The sequence below is a fragment of the Cydia amplana genome, chromosome 22 (assembly GCF_948474715.1).
Source record: "Cydia amplana chromosome 22, ilCydAmpl1.1, whole genome shotgun sequence".
Lineage (NCBI taxonomy): Eukaryota > Metazoa > Arthropoda > Insecta > Lepidoptera > Tortricidae > Cydia > Cydia amplana.
The window spans coordinates 11444665-11466554 of NC_086090.1; the positions used below are offsets into that span (position 1 = coordinate 11444665).

The following is a 21890-nucleotide window of genomic DNA, read 5'->3' on the forward strand; positions in this document are numbered from 1 at the left end:
CGGATCCTAACGATTTAATATACTGAACTAACGTGAACTAACGATGAACTAACGACTACATATCGATTCCAATTGATAGGAACCATAAATACGGTTTTAGAGTGGAAGACTGTGCTGGCGCTATCCCCTACTTTAAAAAATTCGCACACAAGTTATGCGTCGGATCCTAACGATTTGATATACTGAACTAACGTGAACTAACGATGAACTAACGATATTGATATGCCATTTGCGGGCGCTCGATATGGGGCGGTCAACTTCACGTGAAGCTGACAGCCCCACAAAATTGAAAAAAAAAAATACTTAGAATCGGATCCTAACGATTTAATATACTGAACTAACGTGAACTAACGATTATCTATCGATTCTAATTGATAAAAACCATAAAATCGATTTTGGGGCGGTAGCGTGAAGTTGACCTCCCCACTTATGTTTAAAAAAAAATCGATGTTGTAGTCGGATCCTAACGATTTAATATACTGAACTAACGTGAACTAACGATAAACTAACGACTACATATCGATTCCAATTGATAGGAACCATAAATACGGTTTTAGAGTGGAAGACGGTGTTGGCGCTATCCCCTACTTTAAAAAATTCGCACACAAGTTATGCGTCGGATCCTAACGATTTGATATACTGAACTAACGTGAACTAACGATGAACTAACGATATTGATATGCCATTTGCGGGCGCTCGATATGGGGCGGTCAACTTCACGTGAAGCTGACCGCCCCACAAAATTGAAAAAAAAAATAATACTTAGAATCGGATCCTAACGATTTAATATACTGAACTAACGTGAACTAACGATTATCTATCGATTCTAATTGATAAAAACCATAAAATCGATTTTGGGGCGGTAGCGTGAAGTTGACCTCCCCACTTATGTTTAAAAAAAAAAATCGATGTTGTAGTCGGATCCTAACGATTTAATATACTGAACTAACGTGAACTAACGATGAACTAACGACTACATATCGATTCCAATTGATAGCAACCATAAATACGGTTTTAGAGTGGAAGACGGTGTTGGCGCTATCCCCTACTTTAAAAAAATCGCACACAAGTTATGCGTCGGATCCTAACGATTTGATATACTGAACTAACGTGAACTAACGATGAACTAACGATATTGATATGCCATTTGCGGGCGCTCGATATGGGGCGGTCAACTTCACGTGAAGCTGACCGCCCCACAAAATTGAAAAAAAAAAATACTTAGAATCGGATCCTAACGATTTAATATACTGAACTAACGTGAACTAATGATTATCTGTCGATTTTAATTGATGAAAACCATAAAATCGGTTTTGGGGCGGTAGCGTGAAGTTGACCGCCCCACTTATGTTATTTTTTTTTAAATACGTAATGTAGTCGGATCCTAACGATTGAATATACTGAACTAACGTGAACTAACGATGAACTAACGACTACATATCGATTCCAATTGATAGGAACCATAAATACGGTTTTAGAGTGGAAGACGGTGTTGGCGCTATCCCCTACTTTAAAAAATTCGCACACAAGTTATGCGTCGGATCCTAACGATTTGATATACTGAACTAACGTGAACTAACGATGAACTAACGATATTGATATGCCATTTGCGGGCGCTCGATATGGGGCGGTCAACTTCACGTGAAGCTGACCGCCCCACAAAATTGAAAAAAAAAAAATACTTAGAATCGGATCCTAACGATTTAATATACTGAACTAACGTGAACTAACGATTATCTATCGATTCTAATTGATAAAAACCATAAAATCGATTTTGGGGCGGTAGCGTGAAGTTGACCTCCCCACTTATGTTTAAAAAAAAAATCGATGTTGTAGTCGGATCCTAACGATTTAATATACTGAACTAACGATAAACTAACGACTACATATCGATTCCAATTGATAGGAACCATAAATACGGTTTTAGAGTGGAAGACGGTGTTGGCGCTATCCCCTACTTTAAAAAATTCGCACACAAGTTATGCGTCGGATCCTAACGATTTGATATACTGAACTAACGTGAACTAACGATGAACTAACGATATTGATATGCCATTTGCGGGCGCTCGATATGGGGCGGTCAACTTCACGTGAAGCTGACCGCCCCACAAAATTGAAAAAAAAAAAATACTTAGAATCGGATCCTAACGATTTAATATACTGAACTAACGTGAACTAACGATTATCTATCGATTCTAATTGATAAAAACCATAAAATCGATTTTGGGGCGGTAGCGTGAAGTTGACCTCCCCACTTTTGTTTAAAAAAAAAATCGATGTTGTAGTCGGATCCTAACGATTTAATATACTGAACTAACGTGAACTAACGATGAACTAACGACTACATATCGATTCCAATTGATAGGAACCATAAATACGGTTTTAGAGTGGAAGACTGTGCTGGCGCTATCCCCTACTTTAAAAAATTCGCACACAAGTTATGCGTCGGATCCTAACGATTTGATATACTGAACTAACGTGAACTAACGATGAACTAACGATATTGATATGCCATTTGCGGGCGCTCGATATGGGGCGGTCAACTTCACGTGAAGCTGACCGCCCCACAAAATTGAAAAAAAAAATACTTAGAATCGGATCCTAACGATTTAATATACTGAACTAACGTGAACTAACGATTATCTATCGATTCTAATTGATAAAAACCATAAAATCGATTTTGGGGCGGTAGCGTGAAGTTGACCTCCCCACTTTTGTTTAAAAAAAAAATCGATGTTGTAGTCGGATCCTAACGATTTAATATACTGAACTAACGTGAACTAACGATGAACTAACGACTACATATCGATTCCAATTGATAGGAACCATAAATACGGTTTTAGAGTGGAAGACTGTGCTGGCGCTATCCCCTACTTTAAAAAATTCGCACACAAGTTATGCGTCGGATCCTAACGATTTGATATACTGAACTAACGTGAACTAACGATGAACTAACGATATTGATATGCCATTTGCGGGCGCTCGATATGGGGCGGTCAACTTCACGTGAAGCTGACCGCCCCACAAAATTGAAAAAAAAAAATACTTAGAATCGGATCCTAACGATTTAATATACTGAACTAACGTGAACTAACGATTATCTATCGATTCTAATTGATAAAAACCATAAAATCGATTTTGGGGCGGTAGCGTGAAGTTGACCTCCCCACTTATGTTTAAAAAAAAAATCGATGTTGTAGTCGGATCCTAACGATTTAATATACTGAACTAACGATAAACTAACGACTACATATCGATTCTAATTGATAGGAACCATAAATACGGTTTTAGAGTGGAAGACGGTGTTGGCGCTATCCCCTACTTTAAAAAATTCGCACACAAGTTATGCGTCGGATCCTAACGATTTGATATACTGAACTAACGTGAACTAACGATGAACTAACGATATTGATATGCCATTTGCGGGCGCTCGATATGGGGCGGTCAACTTCACGTGAAGCTGACCGCCCCACAAAATTGAAAAAAAAAATACTTAGAATCGGATCCTAACGATTTAATATACTGAACTAACGTGAACTAACGATTATCTATCGATTCTAATTGATAAAAACCATAAAATCGATTTTGGGGCGGTAGCGTGAAGTTGACCTCCCCACTTTTGTTTAAAAAAAAAATCGATGTTGTAGTCGGATCCTAACGATTTAATATACTGAACTAACGTGAACTAACGATGAACTAACGACTACATATCGATTCCAATTGATAGGAACCATAAATACGGTTTTAGAGTGGAAGACTGTGCTGGCGCTATCCCCTACTTTAAAAAATTCGCACACAAGTTATGCGTCGGATCCTAACGATTTGATATACTGAACTAACGTGAACTAACGATGAACTAACGATATTGATATGCCATTTGCGGGCGCTCAATATGGGGCGGTCAACTTCACGTGAAGCTGACCGCCCCACAAAATTGAAAAAAAAAAATACTTAGAATCGGATCCTAACGATTTAATATACTGAACTAACGTGAACTAACGATTATCTATCGATTCTAATTGATAAAAACCATAAAATCGATTTTGGGGCGGTAGCGTGAAGTTGATCTCCCCACTTTTGTTTAAAAAAAAAATCGATGTTGTAGTCGGATCCTAACGATTTAATATACTGAACTAACGTAATCTAACGATGAACTAACGACTACATATCGATTCCAATTGATAGGAACCATAAATACGGTTTTAGAGTGGAAGACGGTGCTGGCGCTATCCCCTACTTTAAAAAATTCGCACACAAGTTATGCGTCGGATCCTAACGATTTGATATACTGAACTAACGTGAACTAACGATGAACTAACGATATTGATATGCCATTTGCGGGCGCTCGATATGGGGCGGTCAACTTCACGTGAAGCTGACCGCCCCACAAAATTGAAAAAAAAAAATACTTAGAATCGGATCCTAACGATTTAATATACTGAACTAACGTGAACTAACGATTATCTATCGATTCTAATTGATAAAAACCATAAAATCGATTTTGGGGCGGTTGCGTGAAGTTGACCTCCCCACTTTTGTTTTTAAAAAAAATCGATGTTGTAGTCGGATCCTAACGATTTAATATACTGAACTAACGTGAACTAACGATGAACTAACGATATAGATATGCCATTTGCGGGCGCTCGATGTGGGGCGGTCAACTTCACGAACATTAAATGAGCCCTTATTATGACGGTGTAAGTGCACCCTTTCTAACCAGTTGGTGGCAGGCTTGCGTGAGCCGACAGTTAGCGAGGCCGGCCACTTTCTAAACGGACCGTCCATGATACAGGTTGAAGCGATATATATGGAGCATGCATAAACTCAAAACTGTAGGACCAGCTCTTTTGCTCAGCGGATCTGGATTGCTAACTAGAGGGGCAATCCGGCCAGTCTTCTGTCTCAACCAAGCGATCACGACTAAGGGCAATTTTTCGATTTATACGTTTCTAATTTAGGTGTTTAATTTATGCTTTTACCCACTTGTGTTTAATAAATTGCTTTGAAACTGCGAACGATAGGTAGAGTTGGATCTAACTCTACTTACACAAACTTTGCAGTTGCTTTATTTGGGGAAACCTGTAGGTTATATACTGAAATAGATATCATACACAGAAAATGTGACCAAGCCCACCGGTGGCGGAGGCGAGAATCGAACCCGCATCTTCAGCTTACGCGGATAACGTCCTGACTCCTAACCACAAGACCACCCAGCCACGGCGGTACCCGCCCCGAATTCCCTGGTGTATGCTATCTTTGAAAGGCTGGACACCTTCGACCAACTCTAAGGGCGAGCAGTGTGTGCTTGCACCTCCTATACGAATCCTAGTTTTACCTGTAGGTTTAGTTCAATTTATTACACACGGTTTATCTTTTCCTTACATTGTAAGTAACATTCATGATAAGCATCGCAGAGTGTCAACTGCAGTCCTAGTGTGCAGCGCAGAATCAATTGCAAAATTAATGTCTGCCTGTCAATTACGCGTGGGAGTGAAACACGAGGGGCCGGCTGGATGCAACTGGATCTAGATTTCTAGGCTCATCTAGATTTATCACCGCAGTGCGCACTTTATGACGGCTTATTCGATGACAGTGTAAAAACATCCGTAATAATGTCTGTAAGGAGTTTTCATAAATGGAAACGGATAGAGCGAAATGGAGAAGAAAATATGGGGAAATGGCGTAAGGTGAAAAAATTATTCACTATTCATTACTTTTGTGTTTTACAATTGCTCTTGTAGTTACCAAACGGCCAAGCCACATATTTATGACTAAGGTGTAGAGTTTGTGAAGTTAGGGCGTGTAGAGTTAGAAGCTTGGCTCTACAAGAGATCTGATAATTTTTTGATAGTGCGAGCCTTATGGTTTCGTCTTGGCAAAACTACAGGTTCCGTCACACAGGCGTGTTTTCCGGGCGAGCGTGAGCGGGGCGCACCGCTTTTACATATAAAACGCTCACGCCCCGCCCGGAAAACGCGCCTGTGGTTGACTTTGGTGGTGGTTGGTGGGAAATGGTTTTGGTGGGATATATCTTGAGTTGCCCAATGAACCATAGGGGAATCAAACAAGGACTACATCAGTTACATATAGGGTTGACAATTCTGGAAGGTCTATTTTTTTTTTAATTTACCGGTGGGCCATTTTTTTAAATTACCTTAACTCGCCCCCATATGCTGTAGCTACAGCGCTTAAAAGTACCTAATATATTTTAAGATGAGATACTTATAACAACAACATCAAATTACAAGAAATTTAAAAATTATACCTCATCAATATTATTTATGTCATAGTCATAGTCATAGTCATAGTTTATTCATAAACAATTTTCATTGTGTTTGAAATTAATTTACATATACATTTTCTTATCTACATACACAAATAAATCTTATAATGTCACGAACAATAAATATTGAAATGAAATTTTATTAAAGGAAAATTAAAATATAAAACACAATTAGAATAATATAATAAATTAATAATATTTCATTTGTAAAATCAAAATTAATATTTATTATTCGTGTCAAAAATATGAATTAGAAATCTTAAAATATTTACAGGCATAATATTTGCATTAACCTAAATTTTTACTAAGATATTCCTCCACAGAGTAGTAACATTTTTCCAACAAGAAAGCATTTAACTTCTTTTTAAACAGAAAACTATTATAGATTGCCTTCATGCCAATGGGTAGCTGATTGAACAGTCTTATCGCTTGCTGATTTACAGATTGTTTAACCACTGTTAGCTTGCTCATAATAGGTTGTGGCAAATCTTTCCTCCTAGATGCAAGACGTCTCTCCTTCTGTTCTTGTGTTTCAATATCCTTGATATTTTTAACCAAATCTGTCAGAACTACTAATATATACAAACAGGGAATGGTTAGAATTTTGAATTGAATAAAGTATGGTTTACATGATGTTGGTTGTGGAATTCGTGCAATAATGCGAATTGCTCTTTTTTGTGCAACAAATGCAGCCTGGATATTATACTTATAAGTGTTGCCCCAAAATTTAATACTGTAACGATACTTGGATTCAACCAGTGCATAGTATACCATTTTCAATTCGGCTAAGCGCAGTTCATCCCGAAGACTTCTGAGAGCATAGCACGATGAATTTATTGAATTAACAATCGCCGAAACCTCAGGTTTCCAGTTAAGCAGACAATCAACATTAACGCCCAGAAACCTTCCCGTTTCGACTTGTTTAACCGGTTCACCTTCAAGATTTAGCTGCAGAGAATCACGAACTCTTGTTGTCGATTTAAAGAGAAGTGCATTGGTTTTTTTGCAGTTCAATTTGAGGTTATTTATCTTTAACCAGAACTGGAAAGTTTCAAGAGCATAATTTACCTTAGTATTCAGCTCTGAAATGTTATCTGCTGATATGACAGCGTTAGTGTCATCAGCAAAAACTACTAATTTGCTATCGGGTACATTGTTGCGCAAGAATGGAATCATGTCATTAATAAACAGGATGAAGAAAATTGGACCCAGTATTGAACCCTGTGGGACTCCTTTATGTATGCTGGCTACACTCGATCTGTACGTTTTTTCCTTATTATCTTGTGTCCAGCTTATCTCTACAAATTGTTTCCTGTTCATTAAGTATGATTGAAAAAGAGCTAATGTTTTTCCTCTGACTCCGTAATGTTCTAACTTACCTAATAGTGTGGCGTGATTTACACTGTCGAAAGCTGAGCTCAAATCTAGTAGAACCCCTGCTACTTTTTTCTTGGCACTCATTTGATCAAGTACATCTTTGATGAATGTACCAATTGCATCGCTAGTGCCTTTACTTTTTTGATATCCGTATTGCCTTTCACAGACTATCTTATTCTGGTAAAGATGCTTTACAAGTCTGTCCTTCATCAACCGCTCGAGCAGCTTAGAAAGAGTGGGCAATAGCGAGATAGGTCTGTAGTTTTCGGAATCAAACTTAGAGCCCTTTTTATGTAAAGGCAAAAGCTTCGCCACCTTAAGTTGATCCGGAAAGACGCTGTCCTCAAAGCACTGGTTAAAAAAGCTGACTAGCGGATCCGCAAGTACATCGATGTTATCCTTTATAACAGTGATCGGAATGCCATCATATCCACACGATCTTTTTGGTTTGAGCTTTTTAACTAGAGAAATCACTTCTAGATGAGTTATCGGTTCCAATGACATATTTTTATATTCTTTAACTCTTTCTACATGCGCTCTCAGGATAGCGAGAGATTGATGAGAAAAATTGCTAACGTCCTTTTTGTGGGTAAATTGTTCTAACAGAGCTGCACAAACGTCAGTAGGATCGTTAAGCACTTTTAAGTCGCCATCCTCAGTCTCGGTCTTTAATATCAAATTTTCTTGTGCTCTAGTTGTCATCTTATTTTGATGCTTGTGGACAACCTTCCAAATCTCTTTCGAGGAGTCCCTGGCTTTTGAAATTTGTGCTCGAACTGCTAATCTTTTGGCGTCCTTGATGACTCGCCTAAAAATACTTGCATATTTTTTACCATAGTTTAGTATTGATTCATGGATACAATTCTTGTTTGTCATTAAAATACGTTTCATACTGCTTGACACCTTGATGCCTTTCGTAATCCATTTAATATTAGTGAGTGTTTTATTGCTTATTCTTTTTTTGTGCTTCTTAAAACATTCTTCAAAAACATGATTGAACTTCTTAATGAAAGTGTTGACCCCTATGTTAGACCAATCACCTGTAATTAATTTATTTCTAAACATTACTTGTTCACTTTCACTAAATTTTTTGATTTCTTTCCATATATATTCGTCGTCGTGTTTGTCCGTCCGTCCATGGTCAATAGAAATGGCACTAATTAAGGCTGCATGCCCATCGGCCAGACCATTGTGATCCACCAGGCGTGTTTTATGTGACAAACATAAAACACGCCTATACCAGGAAATCTCATCAGACATGTTAAATTATCAATGCAAATGAAATGTTAACCAAGAAAAACAGTACACGGGAAAACCTAACCGAAGAAAATATTTCATAAGCGGAACAATTACAATAAATGTAAGTGAAATCTTCTTTCTTATAACTTTATATCACGTAGAGGCGTATTTTAAAGATATGGGCCATCTAGATTTGCTGCCCCATTAAGTGATGATAATGTATCTCATATAAGGAAAAAAAAAACAACGGGAGTGCCGACAGAAGTGAAAACTCAATGACTAGTCCAAAATGTCTGCAGCACTAAAGTCCGTCAACCAAATCTTGTCAGTAGTAAAAGGCGGCAAATTTGAAAAATCGCGGGTTAGCAACACTGTGTTCAAATAATTCCAAAACGCGTGTCATCTGTGTTTTATCTGTGGAATATGGATCGTGAATGACAGCCGTCACCTTATTTGTTTTCATTTGGTTTTCATTCTGAATCGTTTCTGTTTCAAGAGATATTTCTGCTGTCACCATTAAATACCAATACATTAAATAAGAATAAGCAAAGCTAAGGGGCCTACAATGTACAATCATGCTCGTTGATGGTAAACATTACTAAAAATTGAGGTTATGACAAGTACTGGAAGAACTCTTTCGAACTTTTAAGATTATGTTCAGTTTTTTTGTTTTAGGGTTAAAAGGCATAAATAAAATTAAAACGTATGCCTAAATCTATCCAGCAAGACCATAAATCGTGTCCTGGAAACCGTCCATAGGCCCACATGTCTAATATTTTCAGCAATCAGTTGTGACTATTTACAAAGGTAAACCTTTTAAACAGTATTAAGAGCCTTGATTATATCGCCGTTCTTTCGGAATATCTACCTAATCCATACATGTTTGTTGCAGGATTAAATCTTGCCCAATATAAGGCGTTCGTAGTAGGTAGTATCTCTTCAGACAATACTTACCTATGGCGGTTTATGTACGTGTACAACGCAACCAAGTCGAAAAATAAACTTATTATTTAAAAATGTAACAAAAATATTGAGAGCAATGGAACAGATTATTCTTGTAAAAGTTGTAATTAATCATTATGTTAATCATCAAGAAAATTTATGTAAATAGGCTGATTTGATTCATGCACTCAGTTACTGCACATATGTACCTATGGGAAATCCTAGTTTATACTTGCTAAAGTAGGGATGTATCTATTTAAAAGAAGTTTTAAGTCACTGTACATACCTGTTTGTTAAATAAAAGAAAATAATTTATAAAAGCGTGCATATGAAGCACTAGTAGTAGTAACTTAAATTACACATTTTGAAACAAATCTGTTTTATGCTTAAGATGCAATAGATTACTACAGAGTATTATGCTTGGTTGAAGTGACCCGGTAACATTGGTAACTTCATTATATTTTTTCAATTAATGACCTGAATTATAGTGTAAGCTAAAGTGACCCTTATCTTATTTACCTTTATGTAAATAAACACCCAAATATCAGTTGTTTTATTTTTAATATGTATATTGTACAATATATACCAATCAAAAAAATTACACAGGTATGTCATATTCATCCAGAAGAGTACACTAATTTACATTAACAAGTGGCATATTAAATTGTAAATAACAAATATATGCACTATCTATAATATGATTTTATTAAACTTAGAAGACATAGATGGGGAACAAAGAGAATATAAGCACTACAATAGGGAGTTGTTTTTGATATCTTCAAATTTGTTCATCATTCTGATTAACATTGTTTTAACATCGCTTTTAAATTGTCCGTCCATGTTTCAAATTTTTTCAATAAACCGCGAGTGACAATTTGAATTGAAGTACGCAGCAAAGAGAATATAATCACTACGTGTACGCAGGGCGCGCTCAGCGGAAAAAAAAAATTTGGTTCGATGTACATTGCTGCTTTTCTTAGCGCAATACTGCTCTTTGAGTGTTGCCCTACTTTAGTTTGCTTTACATTGCTACTGACAAGATTTGGTTGACGGACTATATGTATAATTGACCCATCCTCCTTTCTATTGAAAAACTTTAGTTCCGAAATTGCTGGCCAGTGAGCTTAAATTTGTAGCGTTCATTGTTTAAAATTCGAATAGAAATTGTAAAGTTACCTTGCAGACCTCGCATCTAAATATATTTGGCCATGATATTTTGAGTTTTATTTACCAGTAGGTACTAGAGTTCACTTTTATTAGCGATTTCATCAAGATGTAGCTTTATTGAATTATATTTGAGTGATATAAAGTTAGAATGTAACTGAGATCCTCGTATTTCAGCCCGTACAAGATTAGAATATTGAGCTTTATTGCTTAATATAAAAGTCCAGTTTTAAATAATTGACCTGATTATGATAATACGTTATGAATAAAGTTCTTTGGTGAATAAAAACGAAACAGCAGGCTCAGGCATACATTGCCGTGCGGTAGAAAGAGAGGGTTACGCCTTACGCTGTCTCGAGTTTAACATTTTTTCCCCACCTCAAGCCGGCTTCCCACGGCCCGTTTTTTCACAGATCTGACCGCGCCTCTACAGGCCGAAGATCGTGGGAACGGTCGCATCCGACGAGGCCCGTCGTCACCCGTCCGATCCGACGGGAGTCGGTAACTTCAAAGGCGCGTCGCGGCGCGGCGCGACGGTGCCTGTAGGGGCGCGTCTGCGTCGGTTCATTTCACCTGGGACAGCGCACAGGCCTCGTGGGATGCGACCGTTCCCACGATCTGTCGGCCTGTAGAGGCGCGGTCAGATCTGTGAAAAAACGGGCCGTGGGAAGCCGGCGTAATCAACCGCACAGGCATCCACAGGCGTGGCGCGATCCGGCCTGGCCTGTAATAAACACGGGCCGTGGGAAGCCGGCTTCAAAAAGTGCACAGCGCCGCTAAAGAAGTTTTCACTTCAAAAACCTGTTTTGCCGCCCCTTGCAGCCTGCCGCCCCGGGCCATGGCCCCCTTGGCCCTAGGGTAAATACGCCCCTCGATACCTACATATATTAGTGTAGCGGTGTTGGCCGAGTGGATCTAACGCCCGACTTTCAATCCGGATGTGGCGGGTTCAAATCCTCGTATAACCCATTCGTACATGTACCTACAGTCACGTTTAGGGTTCTATAGCTAAATTGAACATTCGATAGCGTAAATATGGAACACCCAATTTAGCTAGGACCCTAAATGGCGTAAGAATCCCGTGTTGTCCCGTCTTTTTTGCGGCGTCGTGTTTTACATGTAACTTTCCAGTTTTGAAATTGACTCCGTTCTCAGAGCCTACACCTTAAGCTTAAGGCCAGTAAGGCTATACCAGGCGGCCGCCTGGTATAGCTAGCTAGGCCTAGCCAAGGTGACAATCGCTTGCGCTTCGCCATCGAATCGCTTTGTGTCTCTCTATCACTCTTCCATATTAGTGTGACAGTGACACGATAGGCAAGTAGTCTACGGGGCCTGGCGCGCTTATTCCGCTTTTCCGCTTAACGCTGCCTCTTGTAACTCACGCCGCCCGCTTGCCGCCGTCAGTTGCGCCGGCGCGCGTGACGTCACGGAGGCGCGGTGCTCTCGACCAATCAGCGGCCCGGATTCCAGAGGCTCGGCAACCTGTCATGGCCGCCGTTCATGTGTGAGTTGGATTTGCGGTTACGAACATTCCATGGCCTTTAATGGGTTTTGAAATACTGACTGATACTGGTTTTCTGATTGCCTGTGCAATAAACTTACTTTATCATTATGCATTTGCTATTTCAATACGTTTTCTTGAATGCCTATGCCTAGCCAGGATGCCAATCCTTTACGCTTCGTAGCGAACGAAACGCTCATGTCTCTGTCGCACTAATATTGAAGATTATCGTATCGTTCGTTCGCTACTGCCAAGACAAATGCAATTTTGATTTTTCAAAATAGAGATTCACAATTGAATGGAATGGGAGACTGGAGGAAACTGAAATAAAAAGTGAGAGTAAGCACTATTTTAATAAAATAATTTGATTTATTACTTAGTTACCTAATACTGGTTTTATCTTACCTTTGTTTTACATTGTATAAAAAATACTTAGTGTCAATCATAGATTAATGTATGGGATTTTTTATAAAGTGAATGAGACAGGAAAATGCACTATTCATATGTTAATACAATTCCTACGGTAATTAGAATTGAATGAATAGTCATTGTGTAATCACTATGAAAACTATAAATAACATGTAGGGTCCACAAAGCGTCAGGAAAACCATACAATTTAGTAAATTAAATGTACCTACTTTACATGGAATTGTTTAACACTTAATGTCAGTGTCAAGTGACATTGGACTTTTGTATTAGGTATAAGTACAGCCCGATAACCATGTTTTGGCACTTTTTGCGGTTTTTGCGGTCCTAAAGAAGTCCAAAAGTGGTTACGTTTTCGGTAATAACTCGAAAACCGTGCAACGTTTACTGAGGTCATGTTAGGCTGGTTAGTTTCCTCTTGTGTTGACCTACCTCCGGTGTCACTGTGACGTGGTAGTTCTGGGACACCCTGTAGACGTATACACATAATGTTAATGTTATGTATTTTTCTTCAATAAAGCCATACGATGATTCTCTTTTGATCGCTTCTATCTTTTATAAGCGGTAAAGTTACGAGAAAAACAGTGGAAAAAGATTTTTATCAGCAAGTTTAATGAAAGAAGGACGAGTGTTTTTTACCTCGGTTGTCTTAGTAATATCGCTGCAATTATAATCCTAACACCTCACGCCGCCGGAGAGTAATACCTAGGTATTATTACTCTCTTACCTAGGCACATGACACGGTCCCGTGCCCCGAACACGTGCTACAGTTACGTATTAGGTATATCAGTTGTACGACTACGAGTAGGTAAGTAAGTATTTATTCTAAGCACACACCTAGATCTAAGCACGGCTGCTACTATACAAGATGAAATTTTAATCACCTGTCATACTCTGCGTAGTGACTTTATAGGTCATTCAATTTAATTCAATTTATTTATTTAATAAAGATAACAGTGATCTTATTTTTGTTAGTTCCTACATTCTTAAAAATAATGTTAGTCAATGTTAGTAGGTACTTAAAAGCTAAATTTGATTTTACATCTAATATTATTTCATTAATTACAGGACAACACACATCAGCAATCATCTTTAGGATGCTGTTTGGGGTGTCCCTAGTTCTGCTCAACGGAGACGCTGCTTTTTTGCGCAAAATTGCTGCAAATCCATCTGTGCGTGATTCCGCGAACACGGTGGAATTGGTGGTTGCGCTGCAGAATTTGGGCAGGCCAATCAGCATCCTAAAGGCATTGTTGTACTACAGCTACACCCTAATACAGTGGTTCCTAACCTTTTTAGCCCGGTCACCCCTATGACTAACTAGGGAACCTTATTTTACCCCTCATCCCAATGGTAATAAAAAATAAAACGTGGACGTTTGTTGTATAATTGTTATATTAGGTTAGCTTATTACCCCCGTAAAATACCAGTTTTACCCCCATAAGGGTAATTACCCCCAGGTTAGGAACCACTGCCCTAATAGCATTGGATGACGTCTAGGTAGATTTGTGTAAGATTGTCCTTATTATATTTATTTATTATTTGTTTATTCGGTCCCTTTAATCTTTGGGTGATGTTCTAACACGACTCATGCATAATTTATAAGATTTAATAATAACATTCAATATTCATAAAAATCCACATTATTATTTGGATAGGTAGGTATATCAAATGATATGTTCTACCTCATGCATCATTTATAAGATATACTACTAGACCTTGCGAGCATCTTAAAACTGAATATATGTATGACTCCGCCATTTTGAAAAATGTCCTAAAACTGAATTGACAAAAAAAAACTATATTATCATCGAACTGCTCACTAAATTTCACGAGAATCGGTTGAGAATTGCGATCTGAGGGGCTACCGCGAAAACCGAAATTCGCAAATTGCGGGGATCTTTCTCTTTTACTCCAATGAAGGCGTAATTAGAGTGACAGAGAAAAGTGCCCGCAATTTTCGAACTTCGATTTTCGAGCCTATAGAGAACATCCGGACATACGAAACCATTTTTACCCCCAATCTGAAACGGAGACCTTCGCTAACGGTCGGTCAATAACATTCAGAAATATTCACAACACAAGTATTTGGATAATTATACAAATAATGATTTTTTTTTTCATTCTAGTGCCGTCGTCTCGCCCAAAACGGGTGTTATCTCTATGTTGCCTTTCGCTATCTGATATGATATGTGACGTTATCTATGAAAAGGGACCTTATTGTCGATGGCGCTTACGCCATTATTAACGGTGCTCCGATATAAATACAATGCTGCGCGACGCTGTGCGGCGTAAGCGCCATCAACAATAAGGTCCCTTTTCATAGATAATGCCCCATATGAGTGATTTGTTTAGATTGGCTGTCTCAAAAAAACTGATTTCAGCTTTCCGGAGTCTACAACAACAAATCTATTTTAAATAGATTTACAATAACGCATTCAGGGCGGTGTTGGGGCTGCCCCGCTACTGTAGCGCTTCGGCACAGTACACTAAGAACAGTAGTGAATCTAAGGCCGCTCGGCAAGTTATTTACCTACTCATGCATTGGCGCTTAGGGTTGTCACTTTTATTTTTAGTTAAATATTATTTGCGTATTATGAGTAGCACTGGGTTTCTATTTATATAATATAATGAAATGTTCTATCAATTCATAAATGTGGTATAAATTTAGGCCGGTAAGAGCAGGCAAATGCGAGCGTACTCGAATGCGCGCGATCACAGTCGCGGTACGGCCCACACTGCCGCCACCGTATTCCCCCGTATATTATTGCGAATGTGTGCGTGGCAGCGCGTGCGTACACGGCGCCCGACGCGCACGCACACATTCAAGCCGGCAGCGGCACATTTCTATGCAGATTCACTACTGTTCTTGTACTGTGGCTTCGGGCATGTTCGCGGGGGCCCACACGGCCTGTTTCCACGCCACGCCACCATGCGCGTGCGCGCCGCTGCGCTGGTGCGGCGCGTGCGGGCCAGCGCCAACACTGTCCTGGCGATGATCGCAGATCGTCTTGACCAGTGGTGGGCAAACTTTCTTCATAGGGGGCCAGAAAGTTTAGGAAAAAGTGGAGGGCCAGAATTGTAGCCAAAATTTATTTTTGAATCGTGGGACAATACCATATATTAATTATTTCATAGGACCGGCGGCGGGCCGGATAAAATCCATTCGCGGGCCGGAGCTGGCCCGCGGGCCGTACTTTGCCCACCACTGGTCTTGACTGTCCTTACATCACGCACTGTTGCAACAGGCATTTAAGGACAGGTGTAGGCTAGTTTTGTGTGTATTGTTTGTGTTGTGTGTGTTATTATTAATATTATTATATATTCTTTAATATTATTTGTAAATTTTAAATTGTAATGTTAATTTTATTAGAATATATTTAAATGTCATTTTTAGGGTTCCGTAGCCAAATGGCAAAAAACGGAACCCTTATAGATTCGTCATGTCTGTCTGTCTGTCCGTCTGTCTGTCCGTCCGTATGTCACAGCCACTTTTCTCCGAAACTATAAGAACTATACTGTTGAAACTTGGTAAGTAGATGTATTCTGTGAACCGCATTAAGATTTTCACACAAAAATAGAAAAAAAACAATACATTTTTGGGGTTCCCCATACTTCGAACTGAAACTCAAAATTTTTTTTTTCATCAAACCCATACGTGTAGGGTATCTATGGATAGGTCTTCAAAAATGATATTGAGGTTTCTAATATCATTTTTTTCTAAACTGAATAGTTTGCGCGAGAGACACTTCCAAAGTGGTAAAATGTGTGTCCCCCCCCCCTGTAACTTCTAAAATAAGAGAATGATAAAACTAAAAAAAATATATGATGTACATTACCATGTAAACTTCCACCGAAAATTGGTTTGAACGAGATCTAGTAAGTAGTTTTTTTTTAATACGTCATAAATCGCCCAAATACGGAACCCTTCATGGGCGAGTCCGACTCGCACTTGGCCGCTTTTTTAATTTTCAAAATGTAAATAATGTAAAAATATGAGCCAAATAGCTTGAAATAAATGAATTTTATTTATTTTTTTAATTATAAACTCCTAAAAACCTATCTTGATGCAATTTTGTAAACTTTAATTTATACCTATTTTATAATAATTCTGAATGGGATATGAATATGACCCAGACAAATTTAAGGGTCGTAAGTCTTTCGGAGTTTGGCACTGAGTACACTAACATAATTATTCTGTAGCGGCAGCGTAGGTAAACTCACTCACAATGCATGTCCCTCGTACTGATATTGGTATAAGCGAGATGCACCGCGTTTGATTTGACGCATCACTTAGCGTAAGGTCGCGTAAAACTCATGGTAAGGGTACAAACGACCTTGTATATTGGTGCGTCGCCCCTCGGCGTCTCTATTTTAAAATTAATCAACAAAAAAATTAAACCGACTTCAAAAAGGATGAAATAAAATATTATCCTTTTTGAAGTCTATGCGTTACCAACTGATATGTTTGAAGTCGGTGCCAAGGCATGTAGTAAATACCAGTCAAAAATGGGATTTATAGCCATATGGCTGATTATTTTTGACTGGTATTGTTACTACTTGGCTTGGCACCGACTTCAAACATATCAGTTGGTAACGCATAGACTTCAAAAAGGATAATATTTTATTTCATACTTTTTGAAGCCGGTTTTTTTTTTTTTGTAAAAAGTTTTTATTTTTCCATTTTTAGTTTTAACGCATTGTTAAGAGCGCGACACATGAATGAAAAAAATCGGACTACTCTGTAAAAAGTTATGCGTGGTCATACGTTACAATCGGTGAGTGAAAAATCAATCATCCCCTATTTTCCTAAGGTTGGATTTTTGTTTCCAAATTTATATGGGACCAACTTCGGGGTATACCCTTTCCAATAAAAAAAGAATTATCAAAATCGAACTACTCTGTAAAAAGTTATGCGTGGTCATACATAAAAAAATATATATATACGCGTCGACTTGAGAACCTCCTCCGTTTTTTTCGTCGGTTAAAAATAACAACTAACAACTCCTTTTTGTACTTTTACTATAAACGAAATGACTTTGCTCATTCTAAATTCTTTGTTCATATTCCAATTTTTTTTTCAATCTTTTTCCAGGCATAGTATGATCGCCGACATACGTGTTTGTAGAATCAACCTTACTACCTTCATTTAAGGTTCAAATTAGATTGTACATACTTTCGGGGAATGTGACCTTCAAATGAATCACCAAAATATTTGGAATATATTTGGACTTTTTTAGACAACCTTCAAGATTTGGTACAACCTTGAAAGGGGTAACGAACTTGGCTCTCCTGTACGTAAGGGTGGATTCGGATGGTAACTGCAGCTGCATTACTGTTGCGACATTACTGCGTCGGCGTTGATATTGCCGTTGTGTCTGTGTGTGTTGTTGTGTGTGTCGTTGTGTGTGTTGTATTTTCCTTGATAAAATAAGTGACGGGTTGAACGTAATCGCGACCGTTTGCGTGGTGCGAACGAAATAGTAATAGGGAATATTACGCGAAACTCTGCGTAGGGGGCGCCACTACCACAATTACTCACAATCTGAGGGTCTACCGCAAACGAGAGAGTCGAAATTTTGTTATCTAACTAACCTCTCTATCACTCTTGCATATTCGAGCGATAAAGAGGCGGATAGCTGAGTTTCGATTTTCGCGTTTCCCGGTAGGCCCTTTGTAAACAAATCGCCTTGATATATCAATGTCATATTTTATTGTCTGTGAAACCTTGACAAAAACAGTTTAAGGCACAGTATGTATAAGTTACTCTACGGTTTACGATGGGTGCTAGTGCTGCACTCTGGCGGCAGAACATTGCAGTAATACCCCCTATTGGAATTGCAACTAAAATGTCTTCACAGCCATCTGAACTAATTGCAGTACATTTTTTACATTACAGTCTAAACCGGCTAAACAGACATACAGAGACCCTTACACATGCTTTCTTCTTATAATTACTCTTTCAAAAGTTAAAACATCTCATTGTACTCAAAATCAGCACATGTCACAAACTAGGTCGATACTTTCAAAATTCTAATTACTCTCATTCAGAAAGCAATTCTAACATAACCTAATTGCACCATAGATTACGTAATAAAAATGGCGTTTGGTTTTCGCGAACGCGCCATTCATCTGTGTACGTCGTTGGTAATTCATAAAAACTCGTCAGTAAGATTAAATCTAGTATAACTAGAGCTTTAGTTTCGTTGCGAACTTCAACAGCGCAAATACAGCTTATAATGGTTTAATTTTCGCATTGCGGTTGTTTGGCTTCATATTTTTCGCCGCTACATGTGTGTGGTCGTGGACTTGGTGTTTCAGTTGTTACCTGGCCGTGATACGGGGCGGACGTGTGCGCCGTTTCTGTGTATGTGAAGTGAGTGATTACCTGAGTTACTTGGTAAGTTCGCGCTCTTGACAATTCAGAAATAAACTCCTGGCATCGGCTCAGCTTTTCATCCTTGGCGTACTAAAATGAACTCAACACAATGTTTATTGTACATAATTGTTTCAAGTCGGTTTTCTGCGAATGTGTAGCTCGATTTTTTTCTGTATTGTATACAGTTAATTAGTAACTCTTGCGTCAACGCGTCAGCATTGTTCTTTTATTTTATTTGAATTACGTTAATTGGTTACGTTAAATTATGGATCTGTAACCATTGTAACGAATTCAAAGTGAACTAAATTTTCGGGCAATGAATGCAACTGTCAAATGAAATTCAGTACTGTTGTAATATTTTAATTGATTTTCATACATATCTTTCCACGTTGCCTTATCTACACCGGAAGCAGAGTATATCGCTACACTTTACGTTGCTACAAACATATGACACAAGAATGTTGCTAAAATTCTTTTACATTATTAGTATCGTTGTTTATGTCTTGGATCATGTCCAACTACAACATATAATATTATCACAGATATATTTTATGATAATTCAAACCAAGGAAGACTACTGTAATACTATTCTAAACACTATTGTGGCTGCACACATGACTCTACATAGACTGTGACTCTACTATTGTAGTTTGATTGAAAGAAAATTGGTTCTTGACCTGATACTGTGAAGGACTTTGGTTCAGATTCGTGTTTGAATTATAGAAAACTAGCGACCCGCCCCGGCTTCGGACGGGTTAACAAATTATACAACCTTCCTCTTGAATCACTCTATTAAAATAAATAAATAAATAAATAAATAAATATTACAGGACATTATTACACAAATTGACTAAGCCCCACGGTAAGCTCAAGAAGGCTTGTGTTGTGGGTACTCAGACGACGATATATATAATATACAAATACTTAAATACATAGAAAACAACCATGACTCAGGAATAAATATCTGTGCTCATCGCACAAATAAATGCCCTTACTGGGATTCGAACCCAGGACCGCGGCTTCACAGGCAGGGTCACTACCCACTAGGCCAGACCGGTCGTCAAAATCCGTTGCCTAGTTTTAAAGATCTAAGCATACATAGGGACACACAGACAGCGGGAAGCGACTGTTTTATACTACGTATGTAGTGATGAACATTTTGATGGCAATAGAAATAGGTGATTTACTATACTGTACTTGAATTTTTACGTCCGAATAATAAACACTAATCTTCAGATAAAGTATATTTCCGTTTGGAGGTTTCCATCCGAAGTATTGAAAATTCCATATAAAAAGACTGGTTTTCATTGTTCTTGAGTGTATCTTAGCAGTGGGGTGGTGGGTGGTGGTCAGTTGAGAGGGATACATTTTGTTTCGCTCTACCTCTGATGTATTCCATTTTAGTGTTTTAAACTTCTATTTATCCTTAACGACCTCATTTTCAGTTGAAAGTATCGTTATCATTTCTAATATTAAGGAGCAATGATCTTATAGGTATAGTGAAATCACCTATTTGTTCAAGCGATATCTTTGTTTTCCATTCAGACATTTGAGGTTTATCAAATCTTGTTTAAATATTATCATATACAGCTTTAATTATTTGTGAAGAAATGTTACATTTACATATTATAAAATATTATAATTACATATAAATATTGCATTGCCACCCAACTCACATACCTATGTATGCTTCATCGGAAACCGGGAAGTGGGTCAAATTTAACTTGCAAGATTGATTAAAGACAGACAGACAGACAACGGGACAGGTGAAACTAAATAAAAACCTGTAAAAAAAAAAGAATTATAAATGTATTACTATTAGTTATAATATTTCAGAGTAGTGATGGGTAGGACATCAATTTAAAATGAGTTTGTATGAGTACCTCATTTTCTAAAATGAGGTGTTACAATGTCTTACTTCAAATGAGGTGAGGTACTAGCATATTTTCAGCGTCGACTATTCCATTAATTCCAACGGCGACAAAAATATTTAATGTATATACATATTTATGTATTCATCACTTCCTTTATAAATAAATAAATAGTAACATATAATTGGAGTGCAATTCTGGAGGTTAAGAATAGAACTTTTAGGAGAAAGATAATTTTAGAATCAAGTAAAATGAATAGAGGAGTGAAGTAAGACATTTTTGCGGTACGAAGTACTGCGACAAATTAACAAAATGAGTGGTACAAATGAGGTGCCTCACGAGTGAGCGACTCAACACTATTTCAGAGCTCCTATAAAACTGGAATTGACCGATTGAAATCTGTTGACACTGAACACGTAATAAATGCAGTGGCGATAAATGATATGTAACAATGTCATTGATGATACGTCTTGTTACATATTGCTATTATCATATCGGTCTGATATGATAATAAGGTGATCAATTGATCAATTATGATTATAACGATTTGATACTTACATTAGAGTCTTTGCGGAAAGAGAATAGTCATAGAATGTATTGGTTCCCTTATATTCGACGACTCTTCTCTTTCCGCACAGACTACCTACGAAATTTAAACCTACTGAGTCCCAAAGGCCGTTATAGAGGCTTTATTCCACAATTTAATTT

At 38.0% G+C, this 21890-nt stretch overlaps 1 protein-coding gene across 3 annotated transcripts in view; it reads left to right on the plus strand.

Annotated features, from left to right (window-relative positions):
• Positions 1-21890, plus strand: part of LOC134658339 (trehalase-like) — a 221931-nt gene that overhangs the window by 67461 nt on the left and 132580 nt on the right. The window contains exon 1 of one of the 3 annotated variants that reach the window (XM_063513963.1): positions 19248-19332. The exons of the other annotated variants lie outside the window; for them this stretch is intronic. The gene's annotated coding sequence lies outside the window, so the exon portion shown is untranslated. Of the gene's footprint in view, positions 1-19247; positions 19333-21890 lie in introns of those variants that run through there. 3 annotated transcript variants of the gene reach the window in all.